This window comes from Berghia stephanieae, chromosome 12, assembly GCF_034508935.2.
Source record: "Berghia stephanieae isolate SIO BIC M18660-M18661 chromosome 12, UCSD_Bste_1.3, whole genome shotgun sequence".
Lineage (NCBI taxonomy): Eukaryota > Metazoa > Mollusca > Gastropoda > Nudibranchia > Aeolidiidae > Berghia > Berghia stephanieae.
The window spans coordinates 37,200,206-37,218,399 of NC_088371.1; the positions used below are offsets into that span (position 1 = coordinate 37,200,206).

The 18,194-nt window shown below is 37.2% G+C and overlaps 1 long non-coding RNA gene across 1 annotated transcript in view; it reads left to right on the plus strand.

Moving 5' to 3' along the window:
- The window catches only part of LOC144957651 (uncharacterized), a 110,584-nt gene extending 93,513 nt beyond the window's left edge, over positions 1–17,071 (plus strand). Inside the window, exon 3 of the long non-coding RNA XR_013642187.1 lies at positions 14,504–17,071. This is a non-coding gene — a long non-coding RNA (uncharacterized LOC144957651). The remainder of the gene's footprint in view (positions 1–14,503) is intronic.
- The last annotated feature ends 1,123 nt before the right edge of the window (positions 17,072–18,194 follow it).

The following is an 18,194-nucleotide window of genomic DNA, read 5'->3' on the forward strand; positions in this document are numbered from 1 at the left end:
CTCTCTCTCTTCTTCTATCTATCTACCTATCTATCTATCTATCTCTCTACTATATATTCTCTATTATCTTTCTATTATCTCTCTCTGTGTCTCTCTTCTCTATCTATCATCTCTCTCTCTCTAAAACACACACACACACACACAACACAAATAAATACATACATAATCCCGTTTTTTGTTTATTTTTCTCTGTTTATATTTAAAAGTTTCCAGTATGAAAATCAAAGTTCTTTGTGTGTGTGTTTGTTTGTTTGCGTGTGTCTTGTGCTTGTCTGTTTCTTGTTCTAGTTTATTGTTATTTATTCTCAATTCCTCAAATGAAACAACAGGCTGGCAAAAAAAATAAAAATAATTGGACATGAAGATAAAAACACACACACACATATGTAACCCTTCGCCTCAAAACGGTATTAAGTCAGGTTGGTTAAGATGTTGAAAATTGTATTTATAGCCAGCAATATCTAGACTTGTGTAGAGTTTATACGATTTATTGAGGAGAATGGATATCATAATATTTAGGGTGCTAGTGCCAACAATTTATGATTTTGAACAGTTTTAACATTAAATTCGGCTTTTAAGCATATGGTTCGTTCCGACATAATACCGTTTTGAGGGGATGGGTCACATATAAACAAAAACACACAAATACATGCACAGATGCACATACTCAAACACACACAAACACTCACACACACACACACAAACACACAAATACATGCACAGATGCACATACTCAAACACACACAAACACTCACACACACACACACAAACACACAAATACATGCACAGATGCACATACTCAAACACACACAAACACTCACAGACACACACACAAACACACAAATACATGCACAGATGCATATTCACTCAAACGCTCACACACACACACAAACACTCACACACACACACAAACACACAAATACATGCACAGATGCATATTCACTCAAACGCTCACACACACACACACACACACACACACACACACACACACGCATTCGTGCGAACACAACTAATCATATCATCAATTATAAATTCTATTCTCATTTGTCATCAGCAAAGATTGCATCACATCCTTCATCCATCACTCATTGTCAGACAAGGAAACAATTTGGACAAATTATCTTCATCTAGTGTCCAGGAAATGCAAAAAATGAAAATTATTCTAAAAGAACAAACTTTAAAAAAAAATTAAAAAACAAATAATAAATAAATAAATAATAATAATAATAATAATAATAATAATAATAATAATAATAATAATAATAATAATAATAATAATAATAATAATAATAATAATAATAATAATAATAATAATGGTAGTAAATAATATTAATAATAATAATTAATTATAATATAATAATAATAATAATAATAATAATAATAATAATAATAATAATAATAAATAATAATAATAATAATAATAATAATAATAATAATAATAATAATAATAATAATAATAATAATAATAATAATAATAATAATAATAATAATAATAATAATAATAACAACAACAATAACAACAACAACAAACTGAATGCTGGTGTCGAAGTTTATTTGATTGGTTGAAAAAATTAAGACAAATTGACGAAATGGCCCAAGATTGACACCAAACAGATCGTCCAATCTGTACAACTGTCGCTCCACAAAGACAATGACCTATTTCTTATTTTCTCTAGACAGGTAACATAATATTATATTCATGTCCCTCTCCCTAAATTTTTCTCAGCTGTTTGGGCAGATAGAAAGCATAACACTTCCACCACCCTGTCGCTTATAGACAGTTCTTAGTTGACGTCACTCAGGTCTTTGTTCTTGTATGAGCTTCTTAGCTAAGCGCATACTATCTATAGATAGTTTGCGCTTGGCTAAGAAGCTCATAACATTGCCATCCGGAAGTATAACGGACCAACACACAAAACTATGTGTAACCTTGAACGTTTATAGTCTGGTTAAATCAGTTAAGTGAGATGTACTCATAAACGTGGATGGCAAAAAACAATAACAAAGACATGAATGACGTCATCGTCGTTCTATCTATAGATAGTTTGCGCTTGGCCAAGAAGCTCACAACATTGCCATCCGGAAGTATAACGGACCAACACACAAAACTGTGTGTATCCATGAACTTTTATAGTCTGGTTAATACCGTTTAATGAGAATCACTCACAAACGCGGATGGCAAAATACAATAACAAAGGCTTGAGTGACGTCATCTATATGACCTTAATGTGTTCCAAGCGCCGTAAAACCCTTAAAACCAAAACCAACAAAACTTCCACCAAACTCGCCTCCTTTCATTATATAATATTATGATGATATAATTATTCTGGGCTTATAATGAATTAGAAAATACGGTTTGTCCACTCCGACTGCTTATTCGTATTCATATATTCATGAGTTAATGTATAATCGGTGACGATATAATTAGGCGACTGTACGCATGCGCAAGCAGATGAGGTTCATTTCTGGGCTGATGACCGCAGGACATCAAAGATGTTGCCAGATGTGAGGCTGTAACTAAATGACCTAGATAGAAGGAATGACTCTAGACAATGTGGGCGTAACAGCTCTTTTCGCTTGTTGACTTTCTCCTTACCAGTTATTTCAGAATTTTACCCGAAACTTTTAAGTCTAAAGACCCATAGGAAAATCGTCACATTGGTTACGATACAACCAACATCTTTCTTATTCAAATTTCTCTTGTACATCATAAATTTAAAGAAAATGAACAGTGTGTTGTATAGTATGTTTTGCTAAAGAAATTATTTATCGCTAGAACTTACTCCTATTGTATTTGAGTGATAAAAATATATTTTTGTGTTAGTTGGGTGTGAAGTTTTGTGGAAAATCCTGAAAATGGCTGGTATGGAGAGAGTTAAAAAGCAAAACATATTTCATGCACATCGTGATTCGTGGAGACAGCTGACCGGCAACGTGTTCAAGAGCACAACAAGCCACGATGGATGATGATAACCCCAAACGCCATTCTCACCCAAGACAAAAATAGATTTTTCAACCAGAATAGTAACGAGTATATTCTATATTTTGTTCAGAACAATGAGCTCTGCTGCAACACAGTGTCGAGTTTTTGTATCTGTAACTATAATCTTCTATCCCCCTATATCTGTTTTCCAACTTGCTTTCTGTCTTTGTCTTGCAATGAGATTATTTGGTTTTGTCCTGGCCCTAGATGGATACCCTGGTTGAAACAGTCAAATGTATAATTATGTTTAGGAGATGATATTTTTTCATTGTAAATCATGTCTCGGTTATTTTGTTATTTTGGTTGATTCTTAACATATGATTTGTAAACATTTGAGTGTATTCCTCTTAGCGAGGACTTGTGCTGATGTCTGGGTGAGACTTTTAGGAGATCTCAAACTAAGTACACAGATAGTGTGCTCTCAGAATCTACATCTGTTCTCTATTTGAACTTTCCCCTTGTCTTACTTGTTTTTCAAGTCCCTTTAATTCTACATCTAGAATATTTTTACTTTTACTGTCCAATTTTCTTCCTTTTTACTGGTGCTGATATGACCTAAATGCGTTGCAAGCGCCGTAAAACCCTTAAAAACAAAAACAAACAATAACTATAACAAAATGAAATCAGAATAAGAAAACTGTTGGCTTCGTCGTAACAAATGTGACGATTTTTCCAATAGGTGGTAAAATGAGAGGGTTAAGTCGCGTTGTCATGCGCAGTGCCCTAATATCCATTCTAATGGAGTGCTGTGTTTATAGATAGTATGAGCTTGGCTAAGGAGCTCACAACATTGCCATCCGGAAGTATAAAGGACCAACACACAAAACTGTGTGTAATCATCATCGTTTATAGTCGGGTTAATACAGTTTAGTGAGAAGTACTCATAAACGCGGATGGTAAAAAACATTAACAAAGACCTTAGTGACGTCAACTTCGAACTATCTATATCTCAAGTGTTTACATTAGTTACCTCTTTATACAATGTCTATCGTAAATCTTTTGGATTTTGTCATCATAGGAGTAAGAGTCGCTTTAACTCTCAATGATGACTTTACCCTTATAAAATTCATACTATGAGCTTCTTGGCCAAGCGCATACTATCTATCTATACGATAGTAACCTTGGTGAACTTGTCTACATGGACATGCAACAGTCAAATAAATAATTGTGCTCCGCTCCATATGACTCACTTATCAAGCACAATGAAATACTGAAATACGGAAGTAAGTCGCCACTGACACCACCACACACCTTTTTCATTCCACAGTGGTCATCTTTGGACAAGTGGTCAATCAACTGTTTGCCCTATTTTAACAATTCCTATTTCTTTTTATTTTGGCCGCCGGAGACATTTTACAGCAATGAATGATCAAAAACAAATTGAGCTTTTATATAGCGCAATATCCACTAAATGTGCTCAAAGCGCTTTACAAGGGGTCCCTGGACAACAGCAACATGTAACATTGAGGACGGGACATGACGCCTGTTAGGCGATATTACAATTTTCGGACAAAGACAACGCTGTGAACGGCCAGGTACTCATTTTACACCTGAGTACGGTGAGAGAATGTGAGTAAAGAGCCTTTTCCAATAACTCAACTATGCGCCGAGCACGAGGCTCGAACCCAGGACCTTCCGATCCGAAAGCGGGTGTCATACCACAAGACCACATAGCCGCACAAAATTGATTTATATTTCAGAAAAGTGAGTGGAGCAGGCACTTATGTTGATTACAACAAGAGATGAAGTGAGTAGGAAAGTGCTAGAAGACAATAGAGAATTATTTTTTTTAATTTCGCGGCGGTGATGGGGGTTTGAACTGGTACGACAACTCCGCCTGGCCGGTGAGAGCGTGACTCTACCGTATGAGCTATCCACGATCCACGAATTTTTTATTCTCTGTTGTCTTCTGGCACTTTCCTACTCACTTTATCTCTTGTTGTTATCAATACTCTTCAACAGTCCTAACGTCACTTCCTTCCTAATGACGCATGGTAACTTAGTAACATTGTCTCTAAACTATCGGAAGAATGGCGGACGTCCGTATGAAATATTTCTCCGGCGAGCATAAAGGGCATCCAGAGGGGAAAAAAAACATAAATTTGATCATGTTTTGACTTTTACACATTCTGATCACAAGGCATATGAAATGTTCTAGCCAGCTTGAAGAATAAAAAGTAATGCTTTTCTTTGTTTAGAACCAAGATGGCCGCCGTTGCCGGGCGGCGTGACATCAGACTTTTGAATCCAATTGATTAATAAAAGCTTCAAACTTGAGATCTAGATCGATAAATTTTCCGAGTTGTGACTCTTGGGACAGGTAATGGTCATCTTGTCTATTGATTTCTACAATGAATAATAATAAATAATAATAATAATAATAATAATAATAATAATAATAATAATAATAATAATAATAATAATAATATATATAATAATAATAATAATAATAATAATAATAAATAATAATATAATAATAATAATAATAAATAATAATAATAATAATTAATAATAATAATATAAATAATAACATTAAAATAAAAAAATTAATAATAAATGATAAGAAAAATATTAACAATAAGAAGAAGAAGAAGAAGAAGAAGAAAGAAGAAGAAAGAAGAAGAAGAAGAAGAAGAAGAAGAAGAAGAAGAAGAAGAGAAGAAGAAGAAGAAGAAGAAGAAGAAGAAGAAGAAGAAGAAGAAGAGAAGAAGAAGAAGAAGAAGAAGAAGAAGAAGAAGAAGAAGAAGAAGAAGAAGAAGAAGAAGAAGAAGAAGAAGAAGAAGAAGAAGAAGAGAAGAAGAAGAAGAAGAAGAAGAAGAAGAAGAAGAAGAAAGAAGAAGAAAGAAGAAGAAGAAGAAGAAGAAGAAGAAGAAGAAGAAGAAGAAGAAGAAGAAGAAGAAGAAGAAGAAGAAGAAGAAGAAGAAGAAGAAGAAGAAGAAGAAGAAGAAGAAGAAGAAGAAAGAAGAAGAAGAAGAAGAAGAAGAAGAGAAGAAGAAGAAGAAGAAGAAGAAGGAAGAAGAAGAAAGAAGAAGAAGAAGAAGAAGAAAGAAGAAGAAGAAGAAGAAGAAGAAGAAGAAAGAAGAAGAAGAAGAAGAAGAAGAAGAAGAAGAAGAAGAAGAAGAAGAAGAAGAAGAAGAAGAAGAAGAAGAAGAAGAAGAAAGAAGAAGAAAAGAAGAAGAAGAAGAAGAAGAAGAAGAAGAAGAAGAAGAAGAAGAAAGAAGAAGAAGAAGAAGAAGAAGAAGAAGAAGAAGAAGAAGAAGAAGAAGAAGAAGAAGAAGAAGAAGAAGAAAGAAGAAGAAGAAGAAGAAGAAGAAGAAGAAGAAGAAGAAGAAGAAGAAGAAGAGAAGAAGAAGAAGAAGAAGAAGAAGAAGAAGAAGAAGAAGAAGAAGAAGAAAGAAGAAGAAGAAGAAGAAGAAGAAGAAGAAGAGAAGAAGAAGAAGAAGAAGAAGAAGAAGAAGAAGAAGAAGAAGAAAGAAGAAGAAGAAGAAGAAGAAGAAGAAGAAGAAAGAAGAAGAAGAAGAAGAAGAAGAAGAAGAAGAGAAGAAGAAGAGAGAAGAAGAAGAAGAAGAAGAGAAGAGAGAAAAGAAGAAGAAGAAGAAGAAGAGAAGAAAAGAAGAAGAAGAAGAAGAGAAGAAGAAGAGAGAAGAAAGAAGAAGAGAAGAAGAAGAAGAAGAAGAAGAAGAAGAAGAAGAAGAAGAGAAGAAGAAGAAGAAGAAGAAGAAGAAGAAGAGAAGAAGAGAGAGAGAAGAAGAAGAAGAAGAAGAAGAAGAAGAAGAAGAAGAAGAAGAAGAAGAAGAAGAAGAAGAAGAAGAAGAAGAAGAAGAAGAAGAAGAAGAATTGCCAAAGGCCTAATCGTTGCCAAAACCCTTCAATGGGATTTAGTTATATCCCAAGCAGGCCAAAATAAAATCAAACGTTTCATTCGGCGCAATAAGTCAAGTTTAAGGTTTCTTTCTGTACAATTTCGTTTTTGATAACCATAAATAATAATGTGAAATTGAATGGAAGCTTCAATTCAAATTACAAAAACAGATCAAATGAACGTTTCGAGTTTCCCCTTTATCAACAAAACAGGATGAATGAAACACCACAGATGAATGAGATAATGTGGTTCTGGCGTGGGTAAGATGAATAAACAAAACATTGGTGACATTGAATGTTTTGTGTATTCATCTTAACAATATTTCTCCGAGCTTCGAGCAGCAAATTGACGTTATTGATAATCAGCATGTCCCAGTTGACCTCAGTTTCGAAGAGGTGACTGTGTAAAGTAATTATTGATCCATGAACAAGATGCCGTCATGTGGTATTGTGATATGACACTCGCTTTCGGATCGGAAGGTCCTGGGTTCGAGCCTCGCTCGGCGCATAGTTGAGAGTACCTGGTGTTATCAGCGTTGTCTTTGTCAGAAAAATTGTAACATCGCCTAACAGGCGGCATGTCCCGTCCTACTACAGGGACCACTTGTAAAGCGCTTTGATCACATTTAGAGGATATTGCGCTCTATAAAAGCTCAATTTATTTAACTAGACAAAGGTTGTTTACTTATGTTGTCCCTTTTACAAGAGTCAAATTTACTCTCTTTAATTATTTTTTATATCGCGCAATATCCACTAAATGTGCTCAAAGCGCTGTAAAAGGGGTCCCTGGTCAACAGCGACATTTAACATCTAGGACGGGACATGCCGCCTGTTAAGCGATATTACAATTTTTCGGAAAAAGACACCGCTGTTAACGGCTAGGTACTCATTTTACACCTGAGTACGGTGAGAGAATGTAAAGAGTAATGAGCCTTTTCCAAAGGCTAGTGTCATACCACTAGACCACATAGCCGCACTATTTTCTCTACTTAATCCATCGATACCTAAAGTGGCTTGACATTTGCGGCTATGTGGTCTTGTGGTATGACACTCGCTTTCGGATCGGAAGGTCCTGGGTTCGAGCCTCGCTCGACGCATAGTTGAGTCCTTGGAAAAGACTCTTTATTTACATTCTCTCAGGTGTAAAATGAGTACCTGGCCGTTAACAGCGTTGTATTTGTCCGAAAAATTGTAATATCGCCTAACAGGCGTCATGTCTCGTCCTACATGTTAAGTGTTGTTGTTGGCCAGGGACCCCTTGTAAAGCGCTCTGAGCACGTTAAGTGGATATTGCGCTATATAAAAGCTCAATTAAAAAAAAAATTAATTTATTCTTCAAAATAAGACTGTGGATTCCAATAGTGTTTAGTTGATTTCTCCCTAAATTATCTGGCAACTTCTTATATTGTTTACTTTCCGGTGTCCTACTTCCGATTGGAGTAACAGTCACTACTTTCTCTTTGATTTAACTTCTAATCTTATCTTTCACTTGTCGTTGGCTTTCTTTTCTTTTTAACAAAGTAAGATCGTTACATTCTTACATGTTACAAGACTATTCATCGGAGTCACGGACACCACAAATGTGACCCCTCGTCTCAAAACGGTATTATGTCGGGATGGACCAGATGCTAAAAAGTCAAATTATAGTTAAACTGGTCAAAAATATAAAACGTTGGTATTTAGCACAGTAAAATATGATATTCCATCTCCTCTATAAAGCATAAAAACTCAACTTAAGCATGATATTTCTGGCTACAAATTCCATTTTCAGCGTCTCATAATCATCCCGACTTAATACCGTTTTGAGACGAGGGGTCACAAATAGTTAGTTAAAGCGAATATGGATCTTTTTTTTCTTTCTGGTACTGCAGCTGAAACAAACTTTATTTACACTTTGCCAATGGAGTGTATTGATAGAGTGCATATGTACTTTTGGATGTTGCGACTGTTGGCGACTTGTCGTGAGGCAAGTATTGATCTCATAAATGTGACCCCTCGTCTCAAAACGGTATTAAGTCGGGATGATTAAGATGCTGAAAATGGAATTTGTAGCTAGAAATATCATGCTTAAGTTGAGTTTATATGCTTTATAGAGGAGAAGGAATATCATATTTTACTGTGCTAAATACCAACGATTCATATTTTTGACCAGTTTAACTATAATTTGACTTTTTAGCATCTGGTCCATCCCGACATTATACCGTTTTGAGACGAGGGGTCACAAATGTCATTCATATACATGGGGCGTTTACGTCTCCGATACCGCACAGTCGCCTTGTCATACGCCAACACAACGTTACAGCACTTATATTCTTCTCAATTGGTTCATGTCTGAGTTCACGTCGCCACAACGGCGGCATCGTGGTTCTAACAAGAAAATCGTACTTTTGTTCTCATGCTGGCTAGAACTTTTATATGTCTTGTGTCAGAATTGTAAAAGTAAAACTTGATCAGATTTATATGTGGTTTTTTCCCCTTGGATTAATACGCTTTTGCTAGTCGGAAGAAATATTTATAAGGCCATCCCATTGTTCCGATAGTTTAGAGACAGTTACCATGCGTCATTACGAGGGAAGTGACGTTACGACTGTTGAAGCGTATTACTACAACCATCCCAACATCTTTACACACCAAGTCACTTCATACTGTCTTAAAATGATGAATAATTCATGAGACGTGTGCATCTTCAAACACCTTTCTCGTCTCATCGTTCAGAAAGTGAACAAATTATATTCAGTTGTTAGGTTATTGGCTGGGGGTCGATAGATTTTCGCTATGCATGGCTGATTATGGAAGAATTTCTAGAAATATAAGTACCATCTTTGCTGTCAATGGAAGCGATCTATAGATAGTATGCGCTTGGCTAAGAAGATCATAACATTGCCATCCGGAAGTAAAACGGACCAACATACAAAACTGCGTGTATCCATGAACGTTTATATATAGTCGGGTTAATACAGTTCAGTGAGCATTACTCATAAACGCGGATGGCAAAAAAACAATAACAAAGACCCGAGTGACGTCAGCTTCGAACTATCTATAGAAGAATTTCTAGAAATATAAATACCATCTTTGCTGTCAATGGGAGCGATCGAGATTCATGTTTTCAAATGATTTGTTGCTGTCCAACTCTTGGATATTTCTGAACAAATGTAAACACACTGCTTTGTTTTTTACAAATGTTATAAACATACCCATGTGTCAAGCTGAACAAAATGACCAATCGTGATGTTAGATATTTAAAAAGTTGTAAACACTTTTCACTAAGTGGGTCACTTTGAACACATTTTGCAATGTGACCAATGACCCCGAGCACATGGAAAGGTAATATAGATAGAATGCGCTTTGCCAAAGAGTTCACAACATTGCCATCCGGAAGTATAACGGACCGACACACAAACTCTGTGTAACCATGAACTTTTATAGTCTGGTTAATACAGTTTAGTGAGAACAACTCACAAACGCGGATGGCAAAAACAATAACAAAGGCCCGAGTGACGTCATCTTCGAACTATCTATAGATCATGCCCATTGCTTTTTCCTTTGTTTATATAGTCACGAAGCTTCTTGTTTCTGTTGACATAGATACCATTTTAGTATCTAACAGTATGAGTCCGTGGCCTTCGTAAAGTTATGGCCTGACGCTGACCAGAAAATGACGTCAAAATGCCAGTCTTTTGCCACAAAAGAAAACAAATCGTGAGTTGTATTCAATAGTTCAACCAATGAAATAACTTGTTTCCTTGAGCTCTACTAACGACAACTCACTAGGCGGTGCAAAAAACAAATAATGACGTCAAACTGCCAGTCCTTTTGGATTTCAGTTTCAGGCTATAAATTAACTATTGCTACGGTATGAGTCCCGGAGTGTTCAACCAAAATACACATTTGATATTTTAAAAAAAATAAACAATTTTTTTTTTTAAATTGAGCTTTTATATATCGCAATAACCATTAAACCTGCTCAAAGCGCTTTACAAGGGGTCCCTGACCAACAGCAACATGTAACACGGAGAACGAGACATGACGCCTGTTAGGCGACATTACAATTTTTTTCGCACAGGGACAACGCTTTTAACGGCCAGGTACTCATTTTATACCTGAGTACGGTGAGACAATGTGAGTAAAGAGCCTTTTCCAAGGACTCAACTATGCGCCTAGCGAGGCTCGAACCCAGGACCTTCCGATCCACTAGACCACATAGTCGCACATATAAACATCGGGTATTTTATATTTTGTTAAAACTGATTGTCTCAGTCGCGCAGACAAGATGTATGGACTCACTCACTCACTCCTGTTGAAATGGTCCATCATTATTTCCGATGAGACCAGTTTACACTGGTGAGCAACAACAGCGATGTCAGGTGATTGCCGTGAACTACGCGTTTTAAATGGGGAGCGAACTTTGGATAAAACGAAGATGATGTCACTCAGGTCGTTGTGTTTTGTTTTGTTTTTTGGGGGTTGTTTTTTTTTTGGGGGGGGGGGGGTTATTGGGTTTTTTTTTGTTTGTTTTTGTTTTGGGGGGGGGGGGTTGTTTATGAGTAATTCTCACTAAACTGTATTAACCCGTAGCCATCGTTAACATAATAAATAGCCTGACACGAGAACCCTCTGGTCTGGCAGTTTGACATAATTTTTTAGGTTTGTGTAGTGTCTAGTGAGTTGTCGTTAGTAGAGCTCATGTAAACAAGTCATTTCATTGGTTGAACTATTGAATACAACTCACGATTTGTTTTCTTTTTGACGTAAATTTTTGGTCAGTGTCAGGCCATAACTTTACGAAGGCCATGCTACGATTAACCAGACTATAGATAGTTCTTAGTTGACGTCACTCTGGTCTTTGTTATTGTTTTTTGCCATCCGCGTTTATGACTAATGCTCACTAAACTGTATTAACCTGACTATAAATGTTCATGGATACACACAGTTTTGTGTGTTGGTTCGTCTTTTTTTTCGGATGACAATGTTGTGAGTTTCTTAGCCAAGCAAACACTATCTTTAATATTGATCGAGAATATTGTGATGACTAGTCACGCATTTGGAGGTAACGATAGTGCGCGCTTGGCCAAAAAACTCACAACATTGATAACGGACCAACACACAAACTATGTCTCACCTTAAACGTTTTTAGTCTGGATAATACAGTGTAGTGAGAATTATTCATGAACACGGATGACAAAAATCAATAACAAAGACCGGAGTGACGTCATCTTTATTTTATCTATAAAAACAATTATCAGAGAGAGGTCGATTTCATTCACGTTACTGTTAAGAACAACCAAGTATGTTTGTCCGAACACGTCTAAAGGTGTGTCACAAATTCCATGTTTTGATCGGTCAAAAATCTACTGGCTAAAAGGATTCAGTAGTCTGATGTCACGCCGCCCGGCAACGGCGGCCATCTTGGTTCTAAACAAAGAAAATCATTACTTTTTATTATTCATGCTGTCTAGAACTTTTCATATGCCTTGTGATCAGAATATGTAAAAGTCAAAACATGATCAAATTTATGTTTTTTTCCCTCTGGATACGGTTTTATGCTCGCCGGGGAAATATTTCATACGGGCGTCCGCCATTGTTCCGAGAGTTTAGAGGCAGTGTTACTAAGTTACCATGCGTCATTAGGAAGGAAGTGACGTTACGACTATTGAAGAGTATTTGTATTTTAGATAGTATGCGCTAGGCTAAGAAGCTCATAACATTGCCATCCGGAACTATAACGGACCAACACACAAAACTGTGTGTATCCAGGAACGTTTATAGTCAGGTTAATACAGTTCAGTGAGAAATACTCATAAACGCGGATGGCAAAAAAAAACAATAACAAAGACCTGATTGACGTCAGCTTCGAACTATCTATAGTCCGTTCCAAATTCCTCCAAAGTTTTGAAATTTGATGCCGTGATTTTTTTGCATGGTGCTATCTAGACTGATATTATTTTAAGTGACATTACGAATTTTGAATATCAATATTGATTACCAAACTGTTTACTCACAATGCCGAATTCCTTTGATCTTTTCATCGTTTGCAATAGTAAATTGACTCAAACTTTAAAATGTTTACAGTAACGTTGTTTTGATTCTCTTTTCCGTGGGGAAAACATTCACAACAAAGTTGCATTCAGTGGCGTATATCAGCAATTAATTTTGAGTTGTTTGAAATAGTGTAACAATAATACTCACAGCGTTTATAATCTATCTCTTCCCTGTTGGACAACGAACATGGGGGGGGGGGGGGTGGGGCAGTGTGGCTCAGCGGTACGGTCTTTCCTTCGTACCAGCAAGGTTCGGAGTTCGATCATCCGCCGCTGCGGTGTGTGGCCTTGAGCAAAAAGTCACCTCACCCTAGCTCAATTTGCGGCGCTGCACAGCGGCTGACGCCTGGGTTATTCCAGTCTTCCCTTAGAATACACCATAGAGACAAATTTTCCCTATGGGATTAATAAAGGGAATTTTTAAAAATTTTATTTTATTTATTAATATAGATAGTATGCGCTTTGCTAAGAAGCTCATAACATTGCCATCCGGAAGTATAACGGACCAACAGACAAAACTGTGTGTATCCATGAACGTTTATAGTCAGGTTAATACAGTTCAGTGAACATTACTCATAAACGCGGATGGCAAAAACAATGACAAAGACATGAGTGACGTCATCTTCGAGCTATCTATATTGGACGACACGAGCAGCCAGTGGGGTACTTACACATGATTTAGACAAAGACATTGATGCAAAAACAAAAAACAAATAACAGGGGGGGGGGGGGGTCCTCCGAATTTTTCCGCCCGTCTTCGAAAGGTCGAGGAGAAATGTCATTCACAAAGACACAATCCCCGACCAACTGTTGAGCAAGACAACTCATAAAGGTCGCACCCAAAACCCACTAGTCACCCATCGAGCAGTGTATAGATAGTATGCAGATGACGTCACTCAGGTCTTTGTTATTGTTTTTTGCCATCCGCGTTTATGAGTAATGATCACTGAACTGTATTAACCCGACTATGAACGTTCATGGATACAAACAGTTTTGTGTGTTGGTCCGTTATACTTCCGGATGGCAATGTTGTGAGCTTCTTAGCCAAGCGCATACTATCTATACATTGATGTTTGCCATTCTTGAATTATGTTCATTGAGGAGCGGGGGGAGGGGTGGGGAGGGGGGTGGGGAGGGGGGCGGGGGGGGGGGGCTTTGAATGTGAAAATGTGAAATGTCACTGAATCTAAAATTCTTTGTCCGTGTGAAGTTTGTACAGTATCTATAAATTTTTTTTTTAATTTGAGCTTTTATATAGAGCAATATCCACTAAATGTGCTCAAAGCGCTTTACAGGGGGTCCCTGGTCAACAGCAACATTTAACATGTAGGACGGGACATGACGCCTGTTAGGCGATATTACAATTTTTCGGACAAAGACAACGCTGTTAACGGCCAGGTACTCATTTTACACCCGAGTACGTCGAGAGAATGTGAGTAAAGAGCCTTTTCCAAGGACTCAACTATGCGCCGAGCGTGAGGCTCGAACCCAAGACCTTCCGATCCGGAAGCGAGTGTCATACCACTCAACCACATAACGTTTCAAAGGAACCGCAGTTTTCAAATACAATAAGTGCATAATTAAAATGATTTAATTATTTTGCACATTTGTTTATGATAAGATTTCTGTAACAACAAATTATATTCTTCAATCGAGAACGAAGCATAACCAAATGTAATAACTTCTTTCTATTCTGTTCTATCTATCTTACCCAGAACCAAGTCGTGACGTGCTTAGGACAAGACAGAGGACCCCAAAACACTCCATAACGTTACGTACCACATCTCCAGGATAGCCATCGACAATGGCCCCAGCTTTATAATTATTTTAGCAGCTTAACCTGACGATCCGAAATTAGGCATCGCCACTGCTGGGACATCTTACTCGAATGGATATTGTTGGCGTAACGGGAGAAAGGCGATTATTTCAACGGAAGAAGAGATGACTTCAAACAGGTACTCTCAGTGGAAGTGATTCAATCGTCAAAGAATACAAACCAAATCAAAAAATATAAATAATCTGGGAAGAAGTAAAAAGACAACATTATTAACTAAGACAAATTACAAGATAAAATTTGTGTGATAGCAACGAATGAAAAATACTACTTACGCAGTGGAGTTTTGCCACAGATATTAATTCTTTTGGCAAGTGTTTTAGAAATAAGCATCTACTTAAATTCCTTGTTTAGGAAAATGTGACATGTGTTAATGAGGTGAACAAGATATTCCATTTATTAGAGGTGAATTTCTATTCTGGTCACTGCTGACATCCCATAAGGCTATGAATGATATCCAATATCCAGTCTACTTCAACAGAACTTTTACAATGCCTGATGGTGTCACAAATTTATCCTAAATAAAATATTGTCTGAGAAATAAGATTTTAACGTCGGAATTTGATGATTCTGTGTCACTATTCTATCGCCGATGGACTAACTATGGAGGTTTTGCTTTTTCCTAAAATGGGAATTATTTTGGATGACATATGAATCCTCCAATCCTTTCAACAAGACTTGATTCATTTCAGTCACTCTGTTTCCAAATGGATGGGTTTTTTTCTGCCAAAGTTGGATTCGGATGAATTAACGTAGGTACTTAGTTATTTGAATTCACATTATAAATCTGCGATAGTTCATTTGGATTATGTTATATTATTCGATACAAGACAATCCCTGGGCGATAAACAGACGATGTTTTTGTCTTAAATTGGAGAAATCAAGCAAAATACTTAAATGTAACAATTTATTTACTTTACACATTTTCACCTCTGATATATAAAGATTATAGATCTACATATTTATGGTTGTGTAATTTTTTAATGTGACTCCATCAATTCATGATCAGTTGGAACTGTATAAATGGCAGTGATTGGATAAACGCCATATGAGGGTCGGGGGCAATAAGATGATAATAATGATGATTGAGAATGTCACATTCACGTCAAATGGTGCAATTTCTACAACTTAACAATTTAATTTAATTTGAGTTTTACAATCGTATTTTACCTAAAAGCAGATCATTGTCGTCATTCGTCTTTATTTTGTCAGTGAAAAAAATCGATGAAATCATCACAAAATATTCACGCTCGAGATGTCAAAGTACAAGTTATTATCACAACTTCATGTGCAACTATTAGTAAACCCCTTGATAAATAAATAGATAAACAAACGCAGTTGAACTTTTAACAGAAAACAAAACAAATGCTTTCACTGAACGTCTGTCTGGTTTAATATAACAAGGACAAGTGACCCATTAAACATAATACCTCTGATGTAACAGACGAGAGACAACAACACGGCAACAACACGGCAATCATCATCTACTCTGTGTTCTGTACAAAATCGTCAACACGAAATATCATCATATTATACCAAAAGGAGAGACGGAGTTGGTGGTGTGCCCGTAACGTTGTGGTGGCGGTGTTATGAAAATGGAGGTGTTATGAAGATGGCCACAAACTCTCATCAACAACAGATGGCGTTTATTCTTATCTCGACAGGAGTCTTCATAGAATAAGGGGCTGACTGCTGCTTCTATAAGAATAAGCCATTAACAACTGTTGTTGTGTTACGTTTGGTGTTAATATGGTCAGACATTTGATCCTATAGATAGTTCGAAGTTGACGTCACTCAGGTCTCTGTCATTGTTTTTTATTGCCATCTGCGTTTTTGAGTATTTTTCACTAAATTTTATTAATCAGACTACAAACGATCATGATTACACACAGTTTTGTGTGTGTTGGCCAGTTATACTTCCGGATGGCAATGTTGGGAACTTCTCAGCCAAGTGCATACTATCTATACATTGATGTCATCAGCGCTATCTAACTAACGACATTTGCAACATCACACCATCGCTATTTTAATAGTATAAATTGTTTCCCTTCCATTCTGAGTAAGATCAAAATGGCGAACGAAACGACAACTCATTATGATCTCCAACAACAGCAGCAGCAGCAGATTGGACACCAGCAGGAGAAGGACTACCAAAGTGATCGGAGTTTGAGTCCTGAAGACGTGACCACAGTCTTCAATCTCTACTCGTACGACAATGACGTCATAGAATGGGGTGCTGGAAACGTCAGTAGTGGCGGAACAGTCCATGGGATGGTGTTGTGTCCAAAGGATGAGGGCAATTCCACCGGATATGGTTCCGAGTTCTACGCTACGGCACAGGTGATCAAAGCATAAATAAAGCCCCCCACCCCCCCCCCCCCTCTCTCTCTCTCTCTCTCATCTCCATCTACGGCTTTCACCAAACACTGAGTGAGACGACCAAACACAATGTTACTCTCTCTCTCTCTTTCTTTCTTTCTCTCTTCACACACACACCACAGACAACACACCACACTAAAACCCATACCACATTTCACTATTTACTCTCTCCACTCTCTCTATCTCTCTCTCATCCTCACTCTTCTCTCGTACTCACTCTGCTGTAATCTCTCTCGCCTCTGATCTATCTGAGCCCTCGCTCTCCTATCTCTCTCTTCTACTCTTCGATTCTATTCTTTCCTCTCTGCCCTCTCTCTCACACACACACACACACACACACACACTAAAACCCACATACACACATTTACACTCATTTACTCTCTCCATCTCTCTCTCTATCTCTCTCTCTCTTTCTTTCTCTCTCTCTCTCTCTCTCTTCTCTCTATCTATCTATCTATCTCTCTCTTCTCTCTCTCTCTCTCTCTCTTCTCTCTCTGTCTATCTATCTCTCTCTCTCTTCTCTCTCTCTCTCTTCTCTCTCTCTCTCTTCTCTCTCTCTCTATCTATCTATCTCTCTCTCACTCAAACACACATACACACACATACACTCATTTACTCTCTCCATCTCTCTCTCTCTCTCTCCCTCTCTCTCTCTCTCTCTCCCTCTCCCTCTCTCTCTCTCTCTCTCTCTCTCTCCCTCTCTCTCTCTCTCTCTCTCTCTCTCTCTCTCTCTCACTCAAACACGCAAACACATACAACACACATTTACTCTTTCTCTCTAATTATATTTTGTCATTTACTTCCGGTTCCTGTAGAAACGCCGCCATTACAGATTTTGATTGGTAATTTACAAAAACGTATAGATTTCCACATTTTTACAATGTGTGGATTTGAAACTCTGCAAACATATATGTGACCCGTCGTCTCAAAACGGTATTTAGTCGGGATGATTAAGATGCTGAAAATGGAATTTGTAGCCAGAAATATCATGATTAAGTTGAGTTCATATACTTTATAGAGGAGAAGGAATATCATATTTTACTGTGCTAAATACCAACGTTTCATATTTTTGACCGTTTAACTATAATTTGATTTTTTT